General features: G+C 43.1%; 1 long non-coding RNA gene across 1 annotated transcript; it reads left to right on the forward strand.

Moving 5' to 3' along the window:
- Nucleotides 1-10304: 10304 nt before the first annotated feature.
- On the forward strand, nt 10305-18363 carry LOC129209227 (uncharacterized). The gene is made up of 3 exons (XR_008578021.1): nt 10305-10411; nt 15993-16165; nt 18241-18363. It is a non-coding gene; the product is annotated as an uncharacterized LOC129209227 (long non-coding RNA).
- Nucleotides 18364-22337: the final 3974 nt, after the last annotated feature.

Below are 22337 nucleotides of genomic sequence, written 5' to 3' on the forward strand. Positions count from 1 at the left end.
TACTTCCAGAAAGCCCCATGTGCCGTGCCAGAGAAGCACGTGGAAAGATGTAAAGTGATTTTGTAGACCATGAGAAAGGTAAGTCCTTTATCACGGTCAAATGCAGCTCTGTCAGTGTGTGGAAAGTTGTTTTTATTCTGACTTGTCAGCTCTTATGGTCACATGTTAATTGAAGTAATGGAAATGTATAGGGTATGGTGCTGGTTCAAATAAAGAGCCTGGAGGTGCAGCCACCTTTCAGGCAGGCTGGGGACAGAGGGAAGGAGGATGACCACAGCTGGCTGCGAGTGAGAGGCTCGTGGGCATGACTGCGGGGAGAGAGGCAACAAGGAGTAAAGATCTGGAGTCGGATCCTGGTTTCCATGGGCTGCAGGTGTGTGCAGGGGCCTGGTTCTGCTTGCTGTTTCCGCAGTGGAAACAAGGGGTCGGTGTGATCATGGACACAGGGACGAGCGTCCCCCAGGCAAAGAAGTGAGAGCAGTTGGTGGCATCGTATTGGAATTAAAAGTCTGATTTGTTAGATCCTCATAGGTGAATGGCTGGAATTCAGAATGAATGTGGAAAAGCAGACTCTAAAATGTGGCAGAGAGAGGGTTGGAAAATGCAAAGCCCAGCCATCATGTTTGACTTGTGAGACTGGCCCCAAGCTGACTGACATTTGGGACTTAATAAAGTGAGTGAATCCTTTGCATTTTCAGTAGGAAACTTGAAAGCCTTAGTTATTTAAATCTGGAAAAAGTGACTGAAAAGCATGTTAAAAGCTGTTTCTGAAGTGAAAGAAGGTTCTCAAAGTACTGGTAGTATCTCTCTCCTGTTTGCCTTCTGTGCAAGTGCTGCTGTGGGATGCGGCTGCTGCAGGGCTGAACCTGGAGAGATGTGTTTGCTGTCATGAGGCCGTGGGATCTCCGTGAATTTTGGATCCAGTTTTCCTGAGCAGCTTTGGGAATGCCAGGCTGAGCCTTTTTTCTTGTTTTGAATTGTCTTTGGCTGCTCAGAGGCTGGTATGTGGTACCATCTGCCTGGCTTATTGAATGTGTGAGGGTGTATAGCCGCTCTGGGAAAAAGGGACATATGGAAAATGATAGTTGGTGAATCCCAAGAAAGAAAAGTCACGGGAAACCACCTAATTACCAAGGCTTAATAGCCAGTGAATCGACAGTAAGGAGCTTGGTCCTGAGGTCCTGTGGCATAAATGCGTGATTGCGTTAGCGCCCCACTGCTACTGGGATACTTTTGTGTTTACAGGGCTTTCTCCGTTATTGCTAGAGGCCTTCAAATCCCAGATAGTCAAAATCTCTATTCAGTGCTGCCTGCTGGGCGTTTAACAAGGGTCCTTGTAACGGGACCTGGTACGAGTACAAACATGAATGAAGAGTGCAGGGGCCACCATAGCACCACAGGCTGCAAGGTAGCCAAATGGAGGCAGCCGCAGAAAAGCAGGAAAAAGTAGACAATGACCCTCGGCGCCTCAAGGCATTGCTTCAAAAGGTGTCAACACCAATTAAATTGTAAAGGCTCTGTCAGCTTCTGAAAAGTTATCTGGGCAGGGACAGAAAGTACAGAATCAAAGGGGCTGCAATGTGGTTTTGTGCGTCTCACAGCAGAGCCGGTGTACACATGCTCTTGACAGTGTGGGATCCGGCTGGGAGCCTCCCAACGGCACAGAGCCATGCTCGGAGTGGAAAAGAGGCAAGATGGGTAGTGTGGGGTCTCTGCACCGCCAGTTTTTATCGACAACGGGGGGAGCGTTTAATAACACAAACCCAGGGTTGGTTAAAGAAAAAGCTGAGTGTTTACTCTCCCATTTCAGTCAGGGGTTAATACATTTGAGAACTGGATGCAACATCTTCCCCAATGTATTTGCTTTCTGTATGCCCTAAGCATTTTTAATTTTCTTGTAATAAAGAGTAGCTCTCAAATTTACTTTATTCATTGCTCATTAGAAAAGGAAGTGGTGTTTTAGCAGCTAATTTTTTGTGTGCTGAGATATGTATAACTATGAAATTCTTGTGCTGTCTCTCCCTTTTACTCATGGGACTGTGACAGGGTCTCAACCTATTGTTTAAAATGGTTGGAGGTTCAGGGCGAAGGCACACGTAGGAATCACTCTGTGCCTTATCGACAAGGCTGTTGTGATGCGCACGGATGCTTATCATGGTCTGTTCGGCGCAACAGTCGAGCTGTGGAATCTAACGCAGAATGAAAGGAGGTGAATACCGAGTCTGGTGCTCGTGCATGTGTGTGGGGAAGAAGCGTGTGTCTTCTGTGCGTAGTGCCTAAATTTCCATGCAAAAAGGAAAAATATTTCATATGTAAAATAGATTAAATGATTTGTGCTATAAAAAAGCTTCTAACTATATTTATTCTTCTCTATGTTGCTTAAGTTTAAAAAGCAACTGAAAACACGGAATTCAAATTGTTGCTTTTAGTCGTAGTTAGCTCACAAGGCATTGTTATGGCAATTCAGGTGCCCGAGTGATGCTGATATTAACTCATCTTTGGAGGTATACACAACAAATCAAAATCAAAGAGACAGTTCATGGGTTTTGTACAATGAGTCCTAAATATGGTATCTTGCCAAATCCTCCTTGGTATTGTAACAAATTGTTTAATCAAAAATTGGTTTAATCAAAAAATTGGGTTTGGAGGAGGAATCTGAGTTGGAAGGTTTGGGAAAGATACTTAATAGATACAGAATTAATGGTGTATTGCTGCATTTTAAAAAGCCTTTTCCAGACAAGTAGGCGATTCAGCTGACCATAATATAAAAGCAATAATGAAAATTGCTGGAATACATCCATCTATCTACAGCTAAATTTTTCTTTGACTAAAAGTTTGGAAATTGTTTGTTTTTCATTATCTGTTTATTATCATGCCTTTGAAATGCATCATTCCTAAATATCCCAATAACTTGAGAAACCAAAAGAGCAGTTTCTGACAAAGTTGAAGGACCTGTCAGAACTACTTTGAGTCTCTTTGCTTGAGTAGCAGCTCAGTTTAGCAAATGTAATCTTCTCAAACACTAGAGCAGAAGTACTTTAATGGAGGGGAAAAAAATAAAACCCAGGTTGTATGTGGGGTGTTAGGCAAACGGCAGAGCAAGGATACTGAGGATCCCGTCTCTGGCCTTGCCAAGACCACACGCTTCCTGGTCTCTGAGAGGACAGCGGGTATATTTTGTACCACCCATGAGGATGATTTCATGAGTGTTTTTGGGCAGTCAGCCGTGCCCCGCGGCTGTCCCAGCTGTGCCAGTGGTGAGCAGCAGCCAGCTGGCCCGGCCAAGCAGCTGGGTGGGCTTTGGCAGGAATGCCTAGCTGATCTCCAGAAAACATCGCTGAGCAGCCCTGAGCAAGGGGAAGCCCCTGTCTGTTCCTGGCAGGGGAAGCTGGACTCGGCGGCAGGTTTCTCTCTGTACGTGAGGATTTCCAGGCTTTGCGTAGGAGTCAGGGCAAGTTTTTGGGACTGGCACCACAGTGCACCTGAGGTAACGCCCGCTCCTGGGAGCGGGTGCTGCTGCCTGTAATCCAGCTCAGTTGAAATAGACAGTGAGCAAGAGCGTGAGTACACATACGTGCACACAGCAAAGAGGTTGGGAGGAAAATAGGAGCGTGCTTGGACAGCTGCTGATTAGTATTTCAACATAGATGATGATGGAATACCGGACTGTGGCTGTGCTTTGTGTTTGGAATGGAAGAGAGCGAATGTGCCAGAGCTGCCACGTCTGCACTCATCGGAGGTGCTGCTGGCGAGATGCTCCCCACAGGTGTAACTCAATCAGAAGTGATAGGGAAGGGGGATAATCGCGTGAGCCGTAGCTCAGTACCAATTTCATCCTGTGCATTTGTCAGCTGTTGCTAGGTAGCTGCCTGGTGGGAGTGGAGAAGTGGGATTTTTTTTCCACCCTTAAAATGGCTTATTGCAAATTGCTCTCCTTCTGTGCAAATGGGGAGAACACCTCCCAGCGCTGCTCTGCCACCGGCCAAAAGAAAGTGACCGCGAGCGGGGCTGTGCTCCTGTCGGCCCCCGTGCGTGGGGGGCGGCACGGGTGCTGCGGCTCCTATTCCAACCGTCCGTAAACAACTCATAACAGACTTCTCCAATTTACAAGAGAAAGGGATTAGTGTACAGAAAGCTACCTGACTATGGCAGGAAAGAAAAAAATCAGTCAGGTTTTGCTGTGGTTTGGGGGGGAGTTCCTCAGTCTAATGTTGGTTTGCTTTTTACTAATTCATTTTTCATGTGGAACAAAAGAGCTCAAAAAGATATCATTTCCATGTTGTGTTTTGCTCTATAAAGCAAAAGCATTGGAGAATGAGGGGAACGTCGTTTCTGCTGGTAAATAACAACACAATTATACTGCAATTTTTGCCCTTCTGTGAGTATCAAAACAGGTTGTGTTTTTACTGTAAAGAAAACATAATTTTGCTTTTTTAAAGAAATGTCGCGGTGCAGGCATTCCTCAAGATTTAGCAAAATTCATACAGCTCTTTCTGGCCAGTGAGAGGAGAAACGTGACTGTGTTTGTCCTGTGGCCGTCGAGCGGGCAGGGAGTCTCGGTGTCTGAGGGGCACTTTGACTCTGCCCGTCTTTGTGCGGCACGTACAACACAGGAGACTTTACATGGCTGAATGCATTGTAAACTCTGTCACTTCAGGGTATCACCCGGTTAAACAACATCCTCATCATTTTTCTTAGGAAATGATCTGAGGCAAAATATTGAATTATTTAGAGTACCACTGGGAGAGGGAATTGATTCCTTGCTATATCAGAGAGAAATAGCTGCTCTTTTGAGGCTTGATCCAAAGCCTGGAGAAGTCAATGAGAATCTTTCCATTGATTTCAACAGGCGTTAGATCACGCTCTTACTCACTCATCAGCTATTTCTCTTTAGTTAGAACAAAACAATGCATCCTTTCATTGCGAGATACTCAGTTTGTACCTGAGAGAAATACATTCTGTCCTGTTCTGTTGAATATAAAATCACGTATGGCCTGCTGAAATAAGTAGGAAATAGCTTTTTAACATCACTGAAAGTTAGATTTAGCCCCCGTGCATTTGAAATTATTGTAGCATGTGCACAGCTACCTGCGTAAGTACATTTTAAACTCCATATATGAACTTGTGATACTATCTCCTTTCTTTGCAAGTAATTCTTCTTGTTTGCAGTAAAAAGATGCATCCTACTTTTTCTAGGCTTTTGGATGTGCTTCATCCTCTTTGCTGCCAAAGGAAAAAGTATGGTACGCTTTCATTAGCTATCAATTCCTGTTCTGTTCCTGGGAAAGTCAAGAGGCAGCATCTATGCTGGACAGCACTGAAATTGCCCATTTTGACACGGAGTCTGAAAGGAGTAGCCAAACTAGGCAGGGCTTCTGCAACTGCCAGCAGCTTTTCAACACCTTCTTTTAGAGAGATGCAAAAGTTATTTTCTTGAATGTCTGACTTCCGTATTCTCTTTCCTGGTGCCATGTGTGTTTAAACAAATTTTAGCCGTGTGTAAACAATACTACTCCTATGCGTGCATTCATAAAGGAGACTGAGAGCAGATCGTTAATCCAGTCTCAGCTTGCTGTCTTTATAAAATGACTCAGAAATGGACCTAACACAAAATATAACAGGAAAACAAATAACAGTGAGTGCCACACTCAACTTTTGACCTCTTAGGCTGTGTTTGATTCAGGAGCAAGGTAAATTCATTGCTCACCACCTACAGTGTACCTGCTTCTGAGCTCAGGCTGCAGGATACACCTGATGGCTCTTCTGGAGTTGATGGTAATACAGTTTAGTGTCATTTAGATTAAGGGAAGATGACAGTCTGATACGTGGCTCAGTGCAGAGCCTGTAGGGCTTGTGTACAGGAACCAGTTTATAACACTTTGCTCCACAATATGTTAAAGTTCAGCCTTTGCTGCTTATCTCCTGGTGTGCTGTAGTCAGCCGCAGAGGAGCGGCACGCCGGCTGGAGACAGAGCACCAGCACCCTGCGTGCTGTGCTTGCAGCAGGGCCCAGCCTGCACGCCTCCCCGGAGATGGGGAGAGAACTCTGTCCAGCGTGGGCTTTGCAGCAAGAGACACGTATTATAGAATTAAACTCATTGTATAATTCAGTGGTAAATTACAAACTTGCTCTGTAACTTCCTATCAGATAGGTTTTCTTGTCATGCCCTGTTTTTCAGTAGAACAATTTTTTCACTTTAATAATTTAATATTTTCAATACATTTTGCTTCTTATCTTGAAGGAAGTGTTTTCAGCTATATAATTATTCAGTCATCCGGAGGGAGTTCTGAACAGCAGATTTATAGTACTCCTAATAATGTGATTCAGAAAATGGGTTGTATCAAATTGTAAACATTTAGAAATGTTAAGCAATGATGAAAGCAAGATGAGATTATCCCAGCAGGGACAGGGGCAGCGTGTTAAAGCACCACCTGCGAAGACTCGTGCTTTTGGGAGACATGTCCGTGGTCAAAGGCTGGTGAAGGGCTATGGACCCCTTGAAGAAAAAAATGGAAATATTGTTTATATTACCCTATGATGCTTACCTACAAGTGGACTAATATAAAGACCAGAATAGATTGGGGTGATTTTGGTTTTAAGCTGATTGAGGCAAGACTTGAAAGAAGAGAAGCAGAGCATGGTTGTGGTTTCAGAAAAATGCCACTCAATTTTCATAGCCAAGGGAGGTCCTGTCAGTGAAATGGAGAAATAATAGCTTATGTATAACTTTATAAATATTTACTAATACAGAAATAACCATGGGAATCAATCACAGAATTGGTAACAGGAGCACGATAAGTCTTGGTACAAGTTCTACTGAAGGCAATCTGATTGCTGGCATTGATTTTGGGAAGGATGAGAGCAATCAAGATTTTTTCAAAGATTTTGCAAAAGAAACCAGGAGATCTCAGCTAGCCACCCTTCCAGCTCCACAGTCACAGGGCAAGGCACGGAGACTATCATATCAGGAGACCTTGCTGAGAGATTACGATAGCTGTTTTGGGGGTGAGTGTGTGTATCGGCTTCCTTTGTCAGTGAACTTCATCCCTCAGCTAAGAGTTAGCAGAGAGCTCATTTCGTATTTCAAATGAGATTTGGTGCTGCAAAGACTGGATTATAGCCTTTTAGTAGCATATAAACACGTTGATACTTTATCAGTTTACCAACAAAAGTGTTCTTGAGGCAAACTCAATGATCTTTGGACAGGATAATTAACCTTTGAAAACCTAAACTTCCTGGGATGTGATTGTTTAGGTGAGTGAAGCAAGCAGGATATAAACTGTTAAACAGCACAGTAATACTATAGAAAGTTTAATTTTCTATTTTTTAAATTAAAATAAGTCTGAACTAAACACTTTTTTTTGTTAAATTCTTTGGAATTTGGGAAAATGATTATTTCTAATCAAATCACTGCACGCAGTCTGATAACTTTAAACTTGGAACTTACTGACCGGAATCTTTGTCATTTTTGTAGTTGCTTAAATCTGCTTTCTGTTTAAGTAGGTGATATCTTAGCTGATCCATAAGAGAGTGAGTTTCTTTCCAAGAACAAGGACAAGAGCAGTTATTCCACAGAATGGTGGGTTTATTTTGCCTGCCCCGTTCCTGTGTAAGCTGACTCTTTCCCCTTGCGTTGCAGTAGAGATTAAGGAAAGCAGAACAGCTTTAAAAAAAAAGCTGAAGAACCTGGTCTCAAAAGCAGGCTGCCTTTATTCTGAGAGTTATTTTCCACCAATTAATTGTCTTTTATTAAGAATTTTCTGTCAGTGCTGGTGACTAAATTTACAGTATTTGAATGAACCATTCTACATGCGTACATAAGCAGACCGAATTTGGAACAAAATTGCATTACTATTAATCTGGATTTATTATTTCCCTGAAATATGACAGTAAGAAGAAGATTACAAGACCTTAACATTTGGATACGTGCACATGTGTGTGTAACTACTAAGGAATCAAACTGAATTTACCGGGAATCATCAGGGTTGGCTGAAACCGCGTCGGCTCGGTGCTACCAGCTCTGCTGGGATTTCCTCTTGGTACGAGCTTGCAGGGCTGGGTAGTTCTGAAGTCTCCTGACGGCACAAAGCCAGTTCCCTGATTCGTCTGCTTGTGAAATTTCTCCTTCCAAAATAAAAAGTTCAGAGCATTCAGTGGAGTTAAAAATCTCAGTGATTGATATTTTTGTAAATAAGGAAAAAAGCAAAGATAATATTAGAGTCAGAGAGACTTTTTATCTTAAATTTTTTTTTCTTTATCTGGGTGTATTATAAACTTGAGTAAAACTGTGATTAGCCCTGGCTATTTTCCTATCCTGGCAACTATACATAGATACTTTGTCATCCATTTGTAAGCTTAAAATATTTAATAAATGAGCTGAAAAATAGGTATTTATGTTACTAGTGCCTCCTATACATTTATAATTGGTAAGATGGAAAGCGATCTGGGTTTTTTTTAATTTGTATTTTTAAGAAAGTGTTCCTCCCTGCATTTGTAGAAATTAACTTTTTTGTTTTCCATTCCGATTTGAGAAGGAAATAGTCCTACTCAATCCGACAGAAGTTTTGATAGGGATGCAATTACCTTTAGTTTCTTCCTTCCCATATAGAGTTAAATTTTACTAGCATGAATACTCTCTTAAAGATATAAATACCTCCATAGCAGAGAGAACCATATTGATTTAACGATATTATTTTTTTTGCATATAGAAAAAAAACTATATGAGCAAGGTTTAAAAAAACCTCATTGAATAAGTATTTGATGCTTCACAATTAACAGCCATGATTTTACCTGTGAACAATGGTTAGAGTTCTGAACTGTGATCATTGTTATTAGAATAATTTTTGCTCAGGCATCTGTTTCCTTTTTGTTGTCTTATGCAATCATTGTCATTAGAATCTACAAGTAATGAGCTTGCTGAGTTGAAATGACTTAGTCTTGGAAAATATTTCATAATGACAAATATGCGTGTATCCTTCCCCCTATCTTTGGCAAGCTCAGCTTAAAAATTTTCATCCTTATTTGTTGACACAACCTAATCTGAATGTTATTAATCAACACTGCTGATTTGGACCCACTGCAGTTTTCAAAAATATGACTATGATTTTTTTTGCTACTGGAGTCCATTTCTGGAAAGAGAACTAGATCGTTAGCTGGTGGGAAATGGCATAGTTGCATTGAAAACAGTTTTCACTAATTGATTATCTGGCCGATTCAATTTTCAGTCTTGGCTCTCACTTGGACCAGATGCAATATTATCTCTCAATATAACTCATGGTTAAATTTTACTGAAATGATATTCCTATGAAATTTCTATTTGTGCAACTGACTTAGTATTTATCTATCTGTCTTATTAAAATCTAAAATAAATTGGGGCAATCCCATCCCACATTCAGGAAAGTGTCCTATTTTTGGTCTCCATGCCAACTCTCTGGAGAAGAGTCTACTATTTTGTACCATCATTACGAGTACATTCTCTTGTTACAGATAATAAACTTGCTCTCCTTTCTATCGCCCTAGTCTATTCATTTAAAAATTGTTACATTTTAACAACACTAATGTTATTCTCACCAGCTTGGCAACCCTGGGATAATAGCATAAATCGGTGAATTATTATTTTTGTTTAAGGCATTTCTAATTTTTAATTAAAAAGAAGAGTCAGACTCTTGCTGATCACCTACAGGATTGTGACTCTCCATGGTTACCTGTCACTCAAAGAGATCTAGCTCTGAGGAATGCTAATTAGCACTGTTAAAGCACTGGTAATTGAACTGTGGAGACAGCCTGCAGAAGGAGGCTGTTTGCATTCAGCACTGCTTTGCCATTTAAATGGACTAGTACAGTCATGAAAGTACGGTGGATAAAAGCAAAAACAGCACTCGGGCTGTAATTTTTCATTTTGACTTCAAAGTTGTTTACCAAAGTGTTTCCTAGAAACGAGTGCCCGTACCAAAAAAGTGTCATGCATAGCAACTTCACTGACAACCTACGCCTAAAAAGTGCACAATGCCCTTCATCTCTTACTTTTCTTGTTGCCTGGAACAGCCACTTGTAGCAGTGGAGCTCAAGATGCTGCCCTGGGTGACCCACACCTCTCCCTGTTCAGTGCTGGGTTCCAAGCAAGAGATTAAAAATTAAGGAAGCCCAAATTTAAAACAAGCTGAAGAAAAACCCTAAAGGAAACTACTGTTCACACTGTGGTTGATGACTCTCTCCCAGTTATTTATCTGGCTCCCGGTGCTGTGATATCTACGTGCCCTGGAATAATTCACCTTCCATCATAGTATTTTACAGGTTTGCTGAGGTGAGGCAGAACATCTCTTGGTGCAGTAGAAGTGAAAACCAAGCCGTCTATTCCAAGGGCAGGCTTCTCGTCTGGCATCTTCAGATGGGCTTGATTTTTCTCTGAAGGTAAATATTCAGCATCACCTGAAAATCTAGTACTTTTAAAAGTACCACAAAGGTGAGATAGCCATGTCATGCTGATCTAATGTGTCTTCGTCATCTCTTTGCTCGTGCAATCTTTTTTCCCATTGTACAGTTTAATGTCTCAAATTATTCTCCATGCCTTTGAAGATTTGCATATTTGTTTAGTTTAGCAAATATGAGCCATTTCATTCACAGGCATGAAGTTGCACACTTACCTTAGTCCTTAGATTGTGATGTGACGCATACCTGAGTCATACATTTAGATACTCTGAGAATAATGAATGCTGATTTTAAAATGTGTCCATCAGCTAATAGATGAAATGTAGGATTTTTTTAAATTTCTGTTTATCGGATAAGTGTGTGCACATTTTAGTACCTGCAAGATCATGAATTGATCATTTGATTATGTAAAGTGAATATTTGCAGCATATAACAGCTATATTTTATTAAGCTGTGAATATTTGAGACAGACGCTAGCTTAAGCATTTCAGGATATTGATGACTTTTGTGTTAAAACATAAAAATATGATAATGCAGAAAGTGTCCAAGTGTTAATCTTCACTGATGAGTAGCTCGCAAGCTCTATCTCCACCTTAGTGTTTATTTAACCAAAACTGTTCCTGTGGGAGAAGTTTCCAGTTGTTTTCATTCTTACTGCTTTGTGGAGAACAGTATGGATGGAAATTTTCCATGTTATGAAAAAAAACCAACCCAACAGTCAATAGTTTCATGTTCCTGAAAGATTATGATGGCAGTTGAAATTTAGCACTTTCCAGATCATATTATATCTGGAGAACAGTAAGGCTGACCTGACTGACTGTGTGCTAGCACGTTTCCACCTTGCTCCATTCTTTCTAATGGGACGCGTTGGCACATTCACCACGTTTCATTTCTCATGGGTGTTTTGCAGGATGTGTTGTCTCTTTTGGCCTCCTGACTGTGGCCTGTGCTGGTTAGATGGAGAAGGACCCACATACTTTTTCATGTGATTTACACTTTGTTATTCAAAAATACTGAGGGGGGGCGGGGAGCGAAATTATGTCCCAAGGTGTGCTCAGGAGTATAATGGCACATCATTGGCTTTTAATCTGAATCATCTCAGACGGGTATCTTGGGAGCACTGGCTTTTTTCAGTTATTTGCAGGTTGGGTTTGAAGAGGTGCTGTCTTTCTCTCATTTATGTCAAGCCGTTATCTGTTTAGCCTTTATGTCAAGCCGTTATCTGTTTAGCCTTCACATTGCTCATGACTTTTTATCTCTGAAATGCTTCCTGCATGCCAGGACTCATGTGAAACACATGGGCAGGGCACAGTGCGTAGTCAACGTATGGCATCACACAGGATCCAGACCCAAAGTGGAGGGCACAGGGCAGCCGTGCTCTTGACGGGGGCCCTTGCAGCATGGCCTGGTGCCCCCAGTGTGGTGGAGACGTGGCTTTGAAGTCAGGCAGACCTGTCCCCACTGTGGAGCACTCTGCCCAGCGTGTCTCATAGGTGCCCTGGAGAGGCAGGGGTGCTGGCTTTGCTGCTTCTTGCTGGGGCTGGGTGCCTGCTGGAATCTTCAGAGTCTGTGCCCACATCCCTGTGTGCTGGCAGGCACCTGAAAATAAGAAGGAAGATTGTCCCTAGCTCCTACCTGTCAGATAAGCAAGCAAAGAAAATCAGCCTCAGAAAAGGAAGCTCTGACTTAGCTTCCCCAAAGGAAGCCTGGAGTCATTTTGACAGTCCAGGCATCATCCAGCCCTCAAATACATGACATTATTGATCCCCTAAATTTGAAAGCCAGCTAGTTAGGGCCTGCACAGTATGCTGAAGAAGTGGAGGGCAGCACATCAGAGTGGTTTCTTGTCCTTGTAGCTGACCATATTTTTGTTTTTCTGCCCTGGGCAAGGGGGCCCATTCCAGACCAGCAGACTGCTGCACTGCACCAGCTTAGTGCTAACGGAGCCTGAGAGAGGGCGTAAAGAGAAGCACCTCAGACTGGTGCCTACAGAGACCATGTAAAGCCTTTACTGGAACGGGGAGCCGTGGCAGAGGCTGGTAAATGAGTGAGAGATGCGGTATTGGGGTCTCCAGAGGCACGTGGGCTCCTGTGACCCAGTGCCTGGCTGGGAGGTGCAGCTGTGTCTGCAGCAGCCCGTCATGCTCTGGAGCAGTGGCACAGCACAGCTCTTTGATTGTGATAAGTCTTATAAATACACAAGTGTGGTTTTTGAGACTAGACCAACACTGACCTATCAGCAAATAGACTCTAAGGTCATTTAAACCAGGTAATGGACCTGCTGTGTATCCCATCCATCTAGCAGGCCAAGATGGTGTCATAGGACCTATTTTTGGACATGTGAGATGGCAGTCACCATGTGCATCTCTGTAGCACTGCAGGTAAAACACCATGCCAAAACAAAGAACTTCTCCTTCCTCTGTGGCTTCAGAGGAAGTTTATTCAAATGTGTCTTTGCTCTTCCTCACCTGTCTCTGGAGAATTACACCAGTTAAATTCACACAGAAGAGCTCAGTTTTGAGCTCGGATAGTTGTTTCTGAATATGCAAACCTTTTGCAAGTGTTGGGACTGAATATGTTGAGCAGAGGAGTCACATTTGAGTGGGGACCGTTGTAATGAGGAGCTCTGGAGCAATAGACGTTTTGGTTTATTTTAGTCAAGGTTAAGATGACAAAGTATCAGAGCTGGGAAAATTAAACACTGACTGTATTAAATTGTCACTTTTCCTCTAAAGAATTGCCAGAAAAAATGCTGGTTTTACCAACAAACCTGAAGGCAAGAAGAACAGGTGACTTACCTGGTGTCACTCAACATGTGAAAACCAGAGATGAGACACTAGTTGTCTTGAACCCGTGCCCCCTTCGTTAGCCCAAACTGCCTGATGGGCAGGCTGTTAACAGAGACACAAATAACCAGAGAAAGAAAAAACTGATGCTGTATAATTTGTATCTGCCTAGTCTTTTCCAGGGCAGAAGAGCCTTTCACTTCTTAGAAGCTGTCTGCAAAGGGATATTTCCTTTTATGATTATGCAAGTATAATAATTATATTGCATTCAAAGCAATTTAATCTGAACTGCAGATGAGTACCTTGGTACTAGGGAGTTGCATCACTGTGACTACAGAGGTTTAATGCTCAGTTACAGCTGTATAACTGGCTCTGTAAATCTCCCCTATGTAGACAAACCCTTAGACAAGCAGAGTAGGACAGATTTCCTGTAAGCAGACATGTTTCAGAGCACGGACTTGCCCCCAGTGCCGATGACATTTAGATTTGGATTATTGGGGCAGTGGTACATGCAGACACACTCAAAGCAGCACGTGGCTGAATTTCATGCCCGCTGTGTTGTGTATGGTTGGGTGCATTGTTTTACGAATCAGGCCAAGAAAATACATGCAATATGCTTTACAAAAAAGCTGGTACAAAGGCACAGCTGGTTTTGAACCAGCAGTGTTTTTTCAGTACTTTTTACACCAGGCTACCCTCTTTTAGACTAAAGGTTGCAGTGTGTCCATTTTAATTTGAAAACACAGAGGACCCTGGAGGCTGGATCCTTTGCTCATGTAAATTAGCAATGCACCATTCCCTTTGGTGCAGTTGAGTTATGCTGTCACCTGATAACGTTTGTTTTACTTCTACAGCAAAAGACCTATAAAAGCCTTCTGCTTTTTCGAGTGAGCAATAAGAACTGTACTAATCAAAAATAGTTTAAGAGAAACAGTAAGAAACCTTTCTCTGCTAATTGTAAACAAATGTAGGTTTGCTTACGTATATTGTGAGTATATTTATATTCCCTTATTGTTGGACACAGTTTGAGATAAACTGGGTTTCAGTGTCTGCACAGACCACGCTTAGCTGCCGTATGCAGCAATACTGCACAGGTACAGCCCGAGTGTCTGCATCGCATCCTGCTGACACCTGCCAGGCTCCAGAGAGGTGTGCGCCTCCACGTTTGGAGGGTTATTGCCTTACATGCCAGCCTCGTGTAATTCATTATCCTGTTCTGAGTCTGCTCCAGCAGCGGGAAGGAAAGCAAAATATTTAGAGCTGCCGTGTCCCTTAAACTACTGCTTTTTGGGAGCTTCATGCAATGGTGTTGGGTGAATGTTCCCTGGTGCACAATCTCACTGGAGACTGTGGGGCAGCCGCAGTTTGTTGTGGCATGCTGGGGGTTGCATGCTGCAACAAGGGTGCTGCTCGCCTTGTGCATCGCCCACTGCAGCCTGGGACGCTGCCCGAGCTGTGCCAGGAGAGGAATGCCAGCCCCAGCCCCCTGGTTTCCTGTCCCCCAGGAGCTCCCCTGTGGCCTTATCCCCTACCACATTCAGCAGGCAGAAATGCGTGACTTCAGCAGACGCTGGACCGTGCATAGCTTCTCTGCACTGAGATATTTGCATTTTGTTCTTTATTCTGTGCTATCAGAGCAGATCTCGCCCCATCACCTTTTAATACTGAAAAATTTAGCCATTTGATTTGAATATCACATTTCCTCTTTTGATAGTTAAACCATTCATAAGATAGACTTGGAAACCAATTTGCAGTTTTCTCCCTCGAGCTCTCACACTGGTAGTGGGACAAGGGGCTTTGTGTCAAAGAAAGATGTCTACCTCCAGCACCAGGCTCGAATAAAAAAGGATAATAAAACACTTTTAAGAATGCATTTCACAGTTTATCCTTAGCGTGAATTGCTTCTTACACTGTGAACTTTTTGGACTGTAGGGCTGAGAATTTTCCTTTGCGTCGGTCCTGGGTTACAACCAATAAAGGTCTCGGAGCAGAGATGGCAAAGCTTCTGCTCCAAACTCCAGAGAACGTGAAAATGGAGCTCTAATGAGGGCGTCTGTCCTGTGACAGCTTTCCCAGCAAAACAACAAACCGACCGTACTCCCGTTGAGTACTAGAAACCCTTAGGGGATGCTAATGTGACATGTACTCACTTCCTGATTAACTATACCTGCTGAAAAAGCTTTTTTGTTCTCGGGTTCTTATGAATTGCTCCAGTCTGAAGGATTACATTACAGAGCAGTTCATGAGTATGGCATTTCCTGGAACATATTTAAAGAAATATGGTGCAAGTGCATATATTGGCATACAGTCTTCAACCTTCCTGTAAATGAAATATTACCAAACCCAGAAAACAACCTGCACCAAGAAAAAAATCCTCCAAACCATTAAGGGTCTGTGAGGCATCTAAAACTAGGTGTGGACTATGTCATAAAGTGCATTTTGTTAGTACAGAATTTTCAGCTTGCTTCTGAAACCTGAGGTCAAATTGCTGTTATACAGCTACACGCTTTCTAGGTTAATGCTGACATTAGCTCAGCACTACATTTGAGGAATTAGATGCTTCTTTGCAACAAAATGCAGAGTTTAGAAGATTAACCACAGCTCCGTGGCTGCGCACTTTGAAAATGTCCGTGCCTTTCAGGCTGAATTCACCAAGCTCTGGTACGACCCTGTGGTAGAGCTCCTGCGGTTGTGTGAATATATGTCAAACCTCTGGCTGCTCCACAACCCAGGTACACTTTGAAGATTTTTTTTTTTATTTTATTTTTTTCCACTAGCAGACGGATGTGAAGCCTGCCGCGGCTGGTGGGATTTGTTTCCATCATCATCTGCAGCTGGTGGGATGCAGTCAGGTCAGGATCTGCTGCCAAGTGACTTCTTTCCTCCTGCGTCTTGTGGAGTCCTGTGAGGGGAGGTCCAGAAAAGCATGGGCAGCTGCGGCGGCTGCGAGGTGAGAAGGGCCCTGGAGGGACCGTGCGTTGCGAAACAGGGAATGTGAGATGGAGGACTTAAAGGAAAACTTTTTCAGACTTTAGCTACAAATCAAAATATGTAAGTAAGCTCTTGAGAGAAGGTCTGGTGGGCAAAAAAGCTGTTTGCAAAGAAATATCCTCGCTAATTTCAAACACTGAGTGAATTGCAGAGAGGTGTGGGTTTGGTGTAAGAGCCACGTTGCTTATCACCAGACGTAATGGCTAAATTGCAATACATATCTGATTAATTTGGCCTTGTTTTCTTCATGTGAAATATTAATGAAAATTCACACATACTGTGTTTATGTTTGTCAAATAAAATTCTCCGTGAATTACTTGGCTCCACTTACAAGGGCTGAACAGTGGTGCTTACAGTGAAAATACTCCTTCGGGCTTAAGATCAGTCATTGCTGCTCTGTAGCAATATAACAGTTATCTGAGCAACAACCAGCTGCAGGTACGCAGAAAACTGGAAATACCGGCAGTTATGACAACCACAGACTGGTGCTAAAGGCATGTCATTCTGTGATAGGGGAGGTGGGGTGGCAAGGGACAGCAGAAGGATGGTGCCAGCTTCACGGCTACCCTGCAGGAGCAGCAGCCGTGCAGGGGCAGCAGGCACGCACTCTGGGCATCTTAAAGGTGTATTTTGGTCGCTAGCTTAAACATATCTTTTCTGGCTAAACGGAATTCCTAATGATATCCTACTAAATACACCGTGGCACAAATAATGTTAATTTTGCTTAGCCATGCTTATTTTTCTCCTTTTAAGCAGCTAGTTTTAAAAAAGATTCTATCCAGCTTGAAGCTGGTAGAAAATTGCCCTGTTTAGCGAGGAGAAAAGTGTATAGAGAAACAATCCCATATTGGTAACAAGCGTGAATGAATTGTGTAAATTCGTTAATATTGCCTCTCACCACTTTCTCCTTGCTATTGAATTGTGTAAAGTCAACTCCCTTTTTTTTTTTTTGTTTTGTTTGAGCAGAGCAGCAATCATGGGTTGCTGTATTTCAGATTGACCACCAAGCAGGTGGTGGCTCTTGTTTCATAACTTACTCTTCTGTTGTAAGCAGGCACAGGAGACCGGTTTGGTGAAGACATTACAAACAGACACTTTGGCACCATTTAAGGATCATTTCTAGCACTGGTGAGGGTAATTTCACTAAGACCCCATAGTCCTTGATATCATGCAAACACAAGCTAGCGTCTTGCTGTTGCATGACCACAGCCCTGTATCCATGGAGAGCATCCACGGAGGTTTTAGCAATGGGACATTGGCAACAGGACTATGCTAATTGTTTGCAACCGTTCCTGCCCTGATGTTTTTAATCTAAATAAGATTATTTTAATTTAAATAAGAATATAAGGCCATGTAAGTGGCCTGCATAACCTCCTTCAATGCATAGTGAACAATTACTTTCCTTTCTTATTACAACTACTTGCAAGTGAACTAACGCTGTCGCAGCGGGAGGGCAGGCAGGAGTTATGCTTGCGTGCAAAGAAAAAGAATAAAAAGTTGGGCTCGAAGCAATCCTACTGTTGTTTTCCAGTCCAGATTTCAGACTGGAAAAGCAGGCTGAAAAGTGAGCGTGCAGCTGGACACAAAGTTGCGTGGCCCATGATTTTTAGAAGAACCGCAACCAGTTTCTGCAGGTTTTCCCTCAATTTGTTGGTACAGGCGGCGAGACCTCCACAGGGACTTGCTCCAGGTCCTCCCCTGTGCCTCTAGCAGGTGTCACGGGGAAGCCTGGAATATCTGAGCCTCGGGGATGATTTAATTCCTTGTTTCTGCACTGTCATTTAATCTCCACTGTTCTGCCTTGTCCCTGCGAATATGGCTTCTGACAGTATGTTTGCTGCCTTCTCCATCAAGCTCCCTTGTGCCTTGCTGCAGGGACAAGTGACATAAAGCCCTTCTTGCTCAACAAGCGAGGCCCCTTGTGCTGCCATTACAGAGCTCTGACTGAATGCAAAACCCAAGCTGGTATTGCTCATGCTTAATCAATTGTGTCACTGCCGATGGTATTGGTAATTCCTGAGTTGTTTCTGCTAGGCAGGCTGGGAAAATAACAAGGAATGGCCAGGAAGAAAAATCACTTTGCAACAACCGGACATGCAGAGCCTGAGATGGCAAAAATTTACAGCATCTCCTCCTTGGGCCTGAGATGAGATGACTCCATACAATGCAAGGTAGGCTTATCTTTTTACTGTTGTGCTGCCTTCCTCTCTAAATTTTAAATGTCGGAGTTTTCACTTCTGTGCCCTGGTTGAAACTGTTGATTGAATTCTCTCTTCTGTTGGAGAAATTTCTGTGCTTCGCATGGTAGAGCTATTGCTTCTCGGAGCAATGCTTCTGCTACTGCAGATTTTAATTACCGCTCATTGAGAGCAAGATAAATGGAGCTTGAAGTCCACAGCATTAAAGCTATCCATACACAACCTGACTATGCCTGTTACTGTGCTTAGATGATGTCAGCAGCATACTATTTACTTAACCTATAAATGTCACTGATGTGATTTGTGCTGCTGAAGAAGATTTGGGGAGAAATTCTAACACGCAGCAAAAGGAAGAAACCTTTAAGGAACAGATGGTCAGGCAGGATTTTCACACTCACTGTTCATATGTAAGAGCATGGAGAGCCCATATTTAAGGCAGCAGATTTTTGCTGGGGGTGAGCACATCTTGCACATCACTTGGCGTGCGCACAGGAACACGCTTTCTCTCTGCACTTCGCACCCGCCAGCGAAGCCCTGTGGGAGCCCGGTGGGTGTGAAGAGGTGCCGGGTGGGTGCCAGCTCCGCGCCTGTCAAAATAGTTATCCTACCAGTGCAGGTTAGGATGAGCGCAGCTGGGCCAGGAGAACAGTAAACACCCAGATATGCTGAACTGCTCCTTTGAACAGAGCTCGCCTCCTGGCAAGCGTGCGCTGCGGGCAGCAAGGCTCTGCTGTGGAGCTGCTGGCTCACGCCGAGCTCCGTCAGGGATGTAGGGCGCTGGTGGGGGAGAGGCTGAGGCTGCCTCTACCAACCTTTGAATCCCAGGTAGAAATTTTGCTATTTGGAAGAAAAAAAGTCTCATAAACTCTTCTCCACCTGTCTGCTCTCAGCCTTAAAGTTGCCGACAGCCTGTGGTTAGCGGGATGGACTCACGGACCCCCTGCATGCATTTGCACACAAGCTTCAGCTTCAGAGCTGAAGGGGTTTTTCTGTGGAGCAGAAGCCCCAGGCGAGGCTTTACAAATGCCAGCTCAACCTCTGGGGCTGGAGCTGCAACCCTGCCTGGACCTTCTCCTCTGAGCTCCTGTGGGTTCCTCCTGGGTCCTCCTTCCAGCCAGGGGAGGCCTTCTCCTCCAGAGATGCTGTTCAGAGCAAGAGGAGGACAGAGGTGTGCTTTTTTTGTGTTTTGTTTTGTTTCTGGTGGTTTTTTTAATCTCACGGGAGGTCATGAGACAATGTAGGTCAGTGACAGGGCAAGGCTGGGGACATTTTAGGTATAGCTGCTGTTTGAGTGTTGGGGTGTAACACAGCATGATCCACAGCTGAATTTATTTTTGGAGAGGTGCAATGGGGAGAAAGTTACACCCTCTGAATTTAATTCCTGCTTTATGTGTGTCAAGTTGGGTGTATGCTTTTTTCCTCTTTTTTCTCTTTTTTTCTTTAGGATAAATTTATACTTCTTTCTGGTCTCCGTCCTGTTTGATGAATTCATGGTGCCATCTACTGATTAGAGGTGGAATTAGCACTGAGTTCTAGTCGGGGATAGCATTCTGCACTATTTCAAAATAAAATTGTGATTAAACAGCAGCTTTAAACATGGAAAACACCAAATACCTGGGATTTTTTTTTTTTTTGCCAGCAGAGCTCAGCACCTCTAAATCACCCTGACTACTTAGTTAGCCTCTCTCTGCAGGAGGCTGAATAAGGGCAGTGCTTGTGAAATCTCACCCCAAATGTACAGCAGAACCCCCAGGATTTCTCCTCCCTGTGCTCAGAGCATTTGTACACCTCTGCCACTGCTCTGCCCCTCAAAATGAGAAATCGTTTTCACAAAACATTTTGAGCTTTTTAGAAAATTGGAAGATTATGAGGTTTTTTCCTGTTTAAAAAAAATAGCAGTAACCAAAACCAACAGATCAAAATGTTGTTTTGAGTTGGTTTGTGAAGCAGACAAATTCTTTCCCCTTTTATCTGGATCAGCAATCTTATACAATGTGATTGCAAAGCCAAATCTGCAATTTAAAAACCAACCAAACAAACCACCAGTGAGAGGGAAAAAATTGATCTTGGCTGTCTTTACAGACAATATTTCTAAATTTCAGATTTCAAAAAGCCTCAAACGCTTTGATTAGAAAATAAATAAATAAATCTGTAAATAACTTGCTGGTTCTACTGAGGGTGCGTGAATGGGGATGAGCTTTGCTCCTGCAGATCTCTCCTCTAGCTTTAACTACTGTCTCATCCTATTACTGTCTCTTCTGTGCTGACTGCTCCTTCTCTCCTGAGCTATCTATTTCTCCTGAAGCTTCTTGCTCTTCAGGAGTCTGTTTCCCATCCCCAGGCAGATGCACAGCATCAGCAACCTAAGAACCTGGCAGTCAACCTGGAAAACAGGGTATGGGGCTGGAGTTAGAGATCCAGGATATCTTCATCCCCAGGGGGCTCTTGTCTTTTGAAGGACTCTGAGGAGTGAGCAACAGAAAAAGTGTGGGGAAAAATACAAGCAAGTAGAAGCATCTTTAAAAAAATTACATGAGTACTTCACCAAATGCAAAACAGCTGGAAGGCTTAATTGAGATACATGGTTTTGCTTCTGAAATATCTAGTTCTTTTTCCTTTAGAAGAAAATATGAAATGTATCCTAAATGGCAAGCAATTTCCACATACGACTTTACAGTGGCCCCTTTTCTGTCCTTTTTCTGTAAACTCAGTGATTGCCCGTAATAGCTTGCCAATGTTCCTAAGATTAATAGATAAAATAGATAAGAGCTAATAGTGTTCCATGTAGTGGTGCTTTAGGGAATACTGCAAATATTGAGGTAATTGGGAAGTCTGTAAGGGAGGGATCACCAAAGAGGAGTCAAGGTAAGATTAGAAAAGCTGAGCTGCAGATCTCAGGAATACTTGACAAAGGTCAGAACTAGAGGCCACTGGATCACTTTCTCTTGAAATAGGGAGTCAAAGAAGAGGGCATAACTAGAGCAGTACCTGTTATTTCCGACACCTAATTATTGTATAGATATTGTTATTTTAATAAGATTAGGCAGCAGTAATTGCAAAGCAGTAGACCCTTCCTTTCTTTGTATATCTGATAGTCTGCCCACCAGCAGAGGAGTGCCATGCTTAGAGGGGGACATGCTATAGTTAGGCATGATAGATCATAGGTTGGTTAAGAATTAACTTTGGTTTCCTCCTCTCCTTGTACAATCAGGTTCAGCTTTGCACAAGCTGTTAATGGCAGGTGGTGGGGAGCCAGCTACAAGTTAAGAACTGGCTCAAATGATGCTGTAAATGGGCAGCTGGTATTTATATGAAGAAGGTTTGGAATTTGGAGGGTCATCATTTTTAATCCAGGTCAGAGCTGTTAAATTAAAATTAAAGTCTTTCAGTAAAAACAATGCAAATGGGATTTGTTTGTTTGTTTTATAATGTGCCTTTTTAATCCCACCCCAGGAATAAACGCAAGGAATATTCTTGCTTTCTGCCAAATGTAAGATTTATGGGTCAGAATTACCCACTGCTTTTCACTTAAAAAGGCTAATGCCCTAGCTCAGCCTGCCCCCCTTTTGAAGTCTAAGCTGATTTTAGCAGACATTTTGTTCAAGTTGTAAGCGTTTCGGTACAGCTGTGTCAACGTAAGTAGGCTGTGAACACTTACTACATGATAGTTCGGCAAAGTCAGATTCACATGTGCAATAGTGGGCAATGCTCTGAATGTATTCATCGGCACCCAGACATCTGCAGCAGCCTTGCAAAACAGCTTGAGGCGGGGATCACTGTTCCTCAGTTTGTGTAGGGCTCGGCACAACACAACTCTGTTGTTTAATAGTAGTAATTTGTGTTTGGTAACTCCTGAGCACGGCAGTCGTGGACCAGGACTGCACTGAGGGTGGAACTCGAGGCTGAGGTTGGAGAGGAGGATGGTTCCCATCT

Source organism: Grus americana, chromosome 8 (assembly GCF_028858705.1).
Source record: "Grus americana isolate bGruAme1 chromosome 8, bGruAme1.mat, whole genome shotgun sequence".
Taxonomy (NCBI): Eukaryota; Metazoa; Chordata; class Aves; order Gruiformes; family Gruidae; genus Grus; species Grus americana.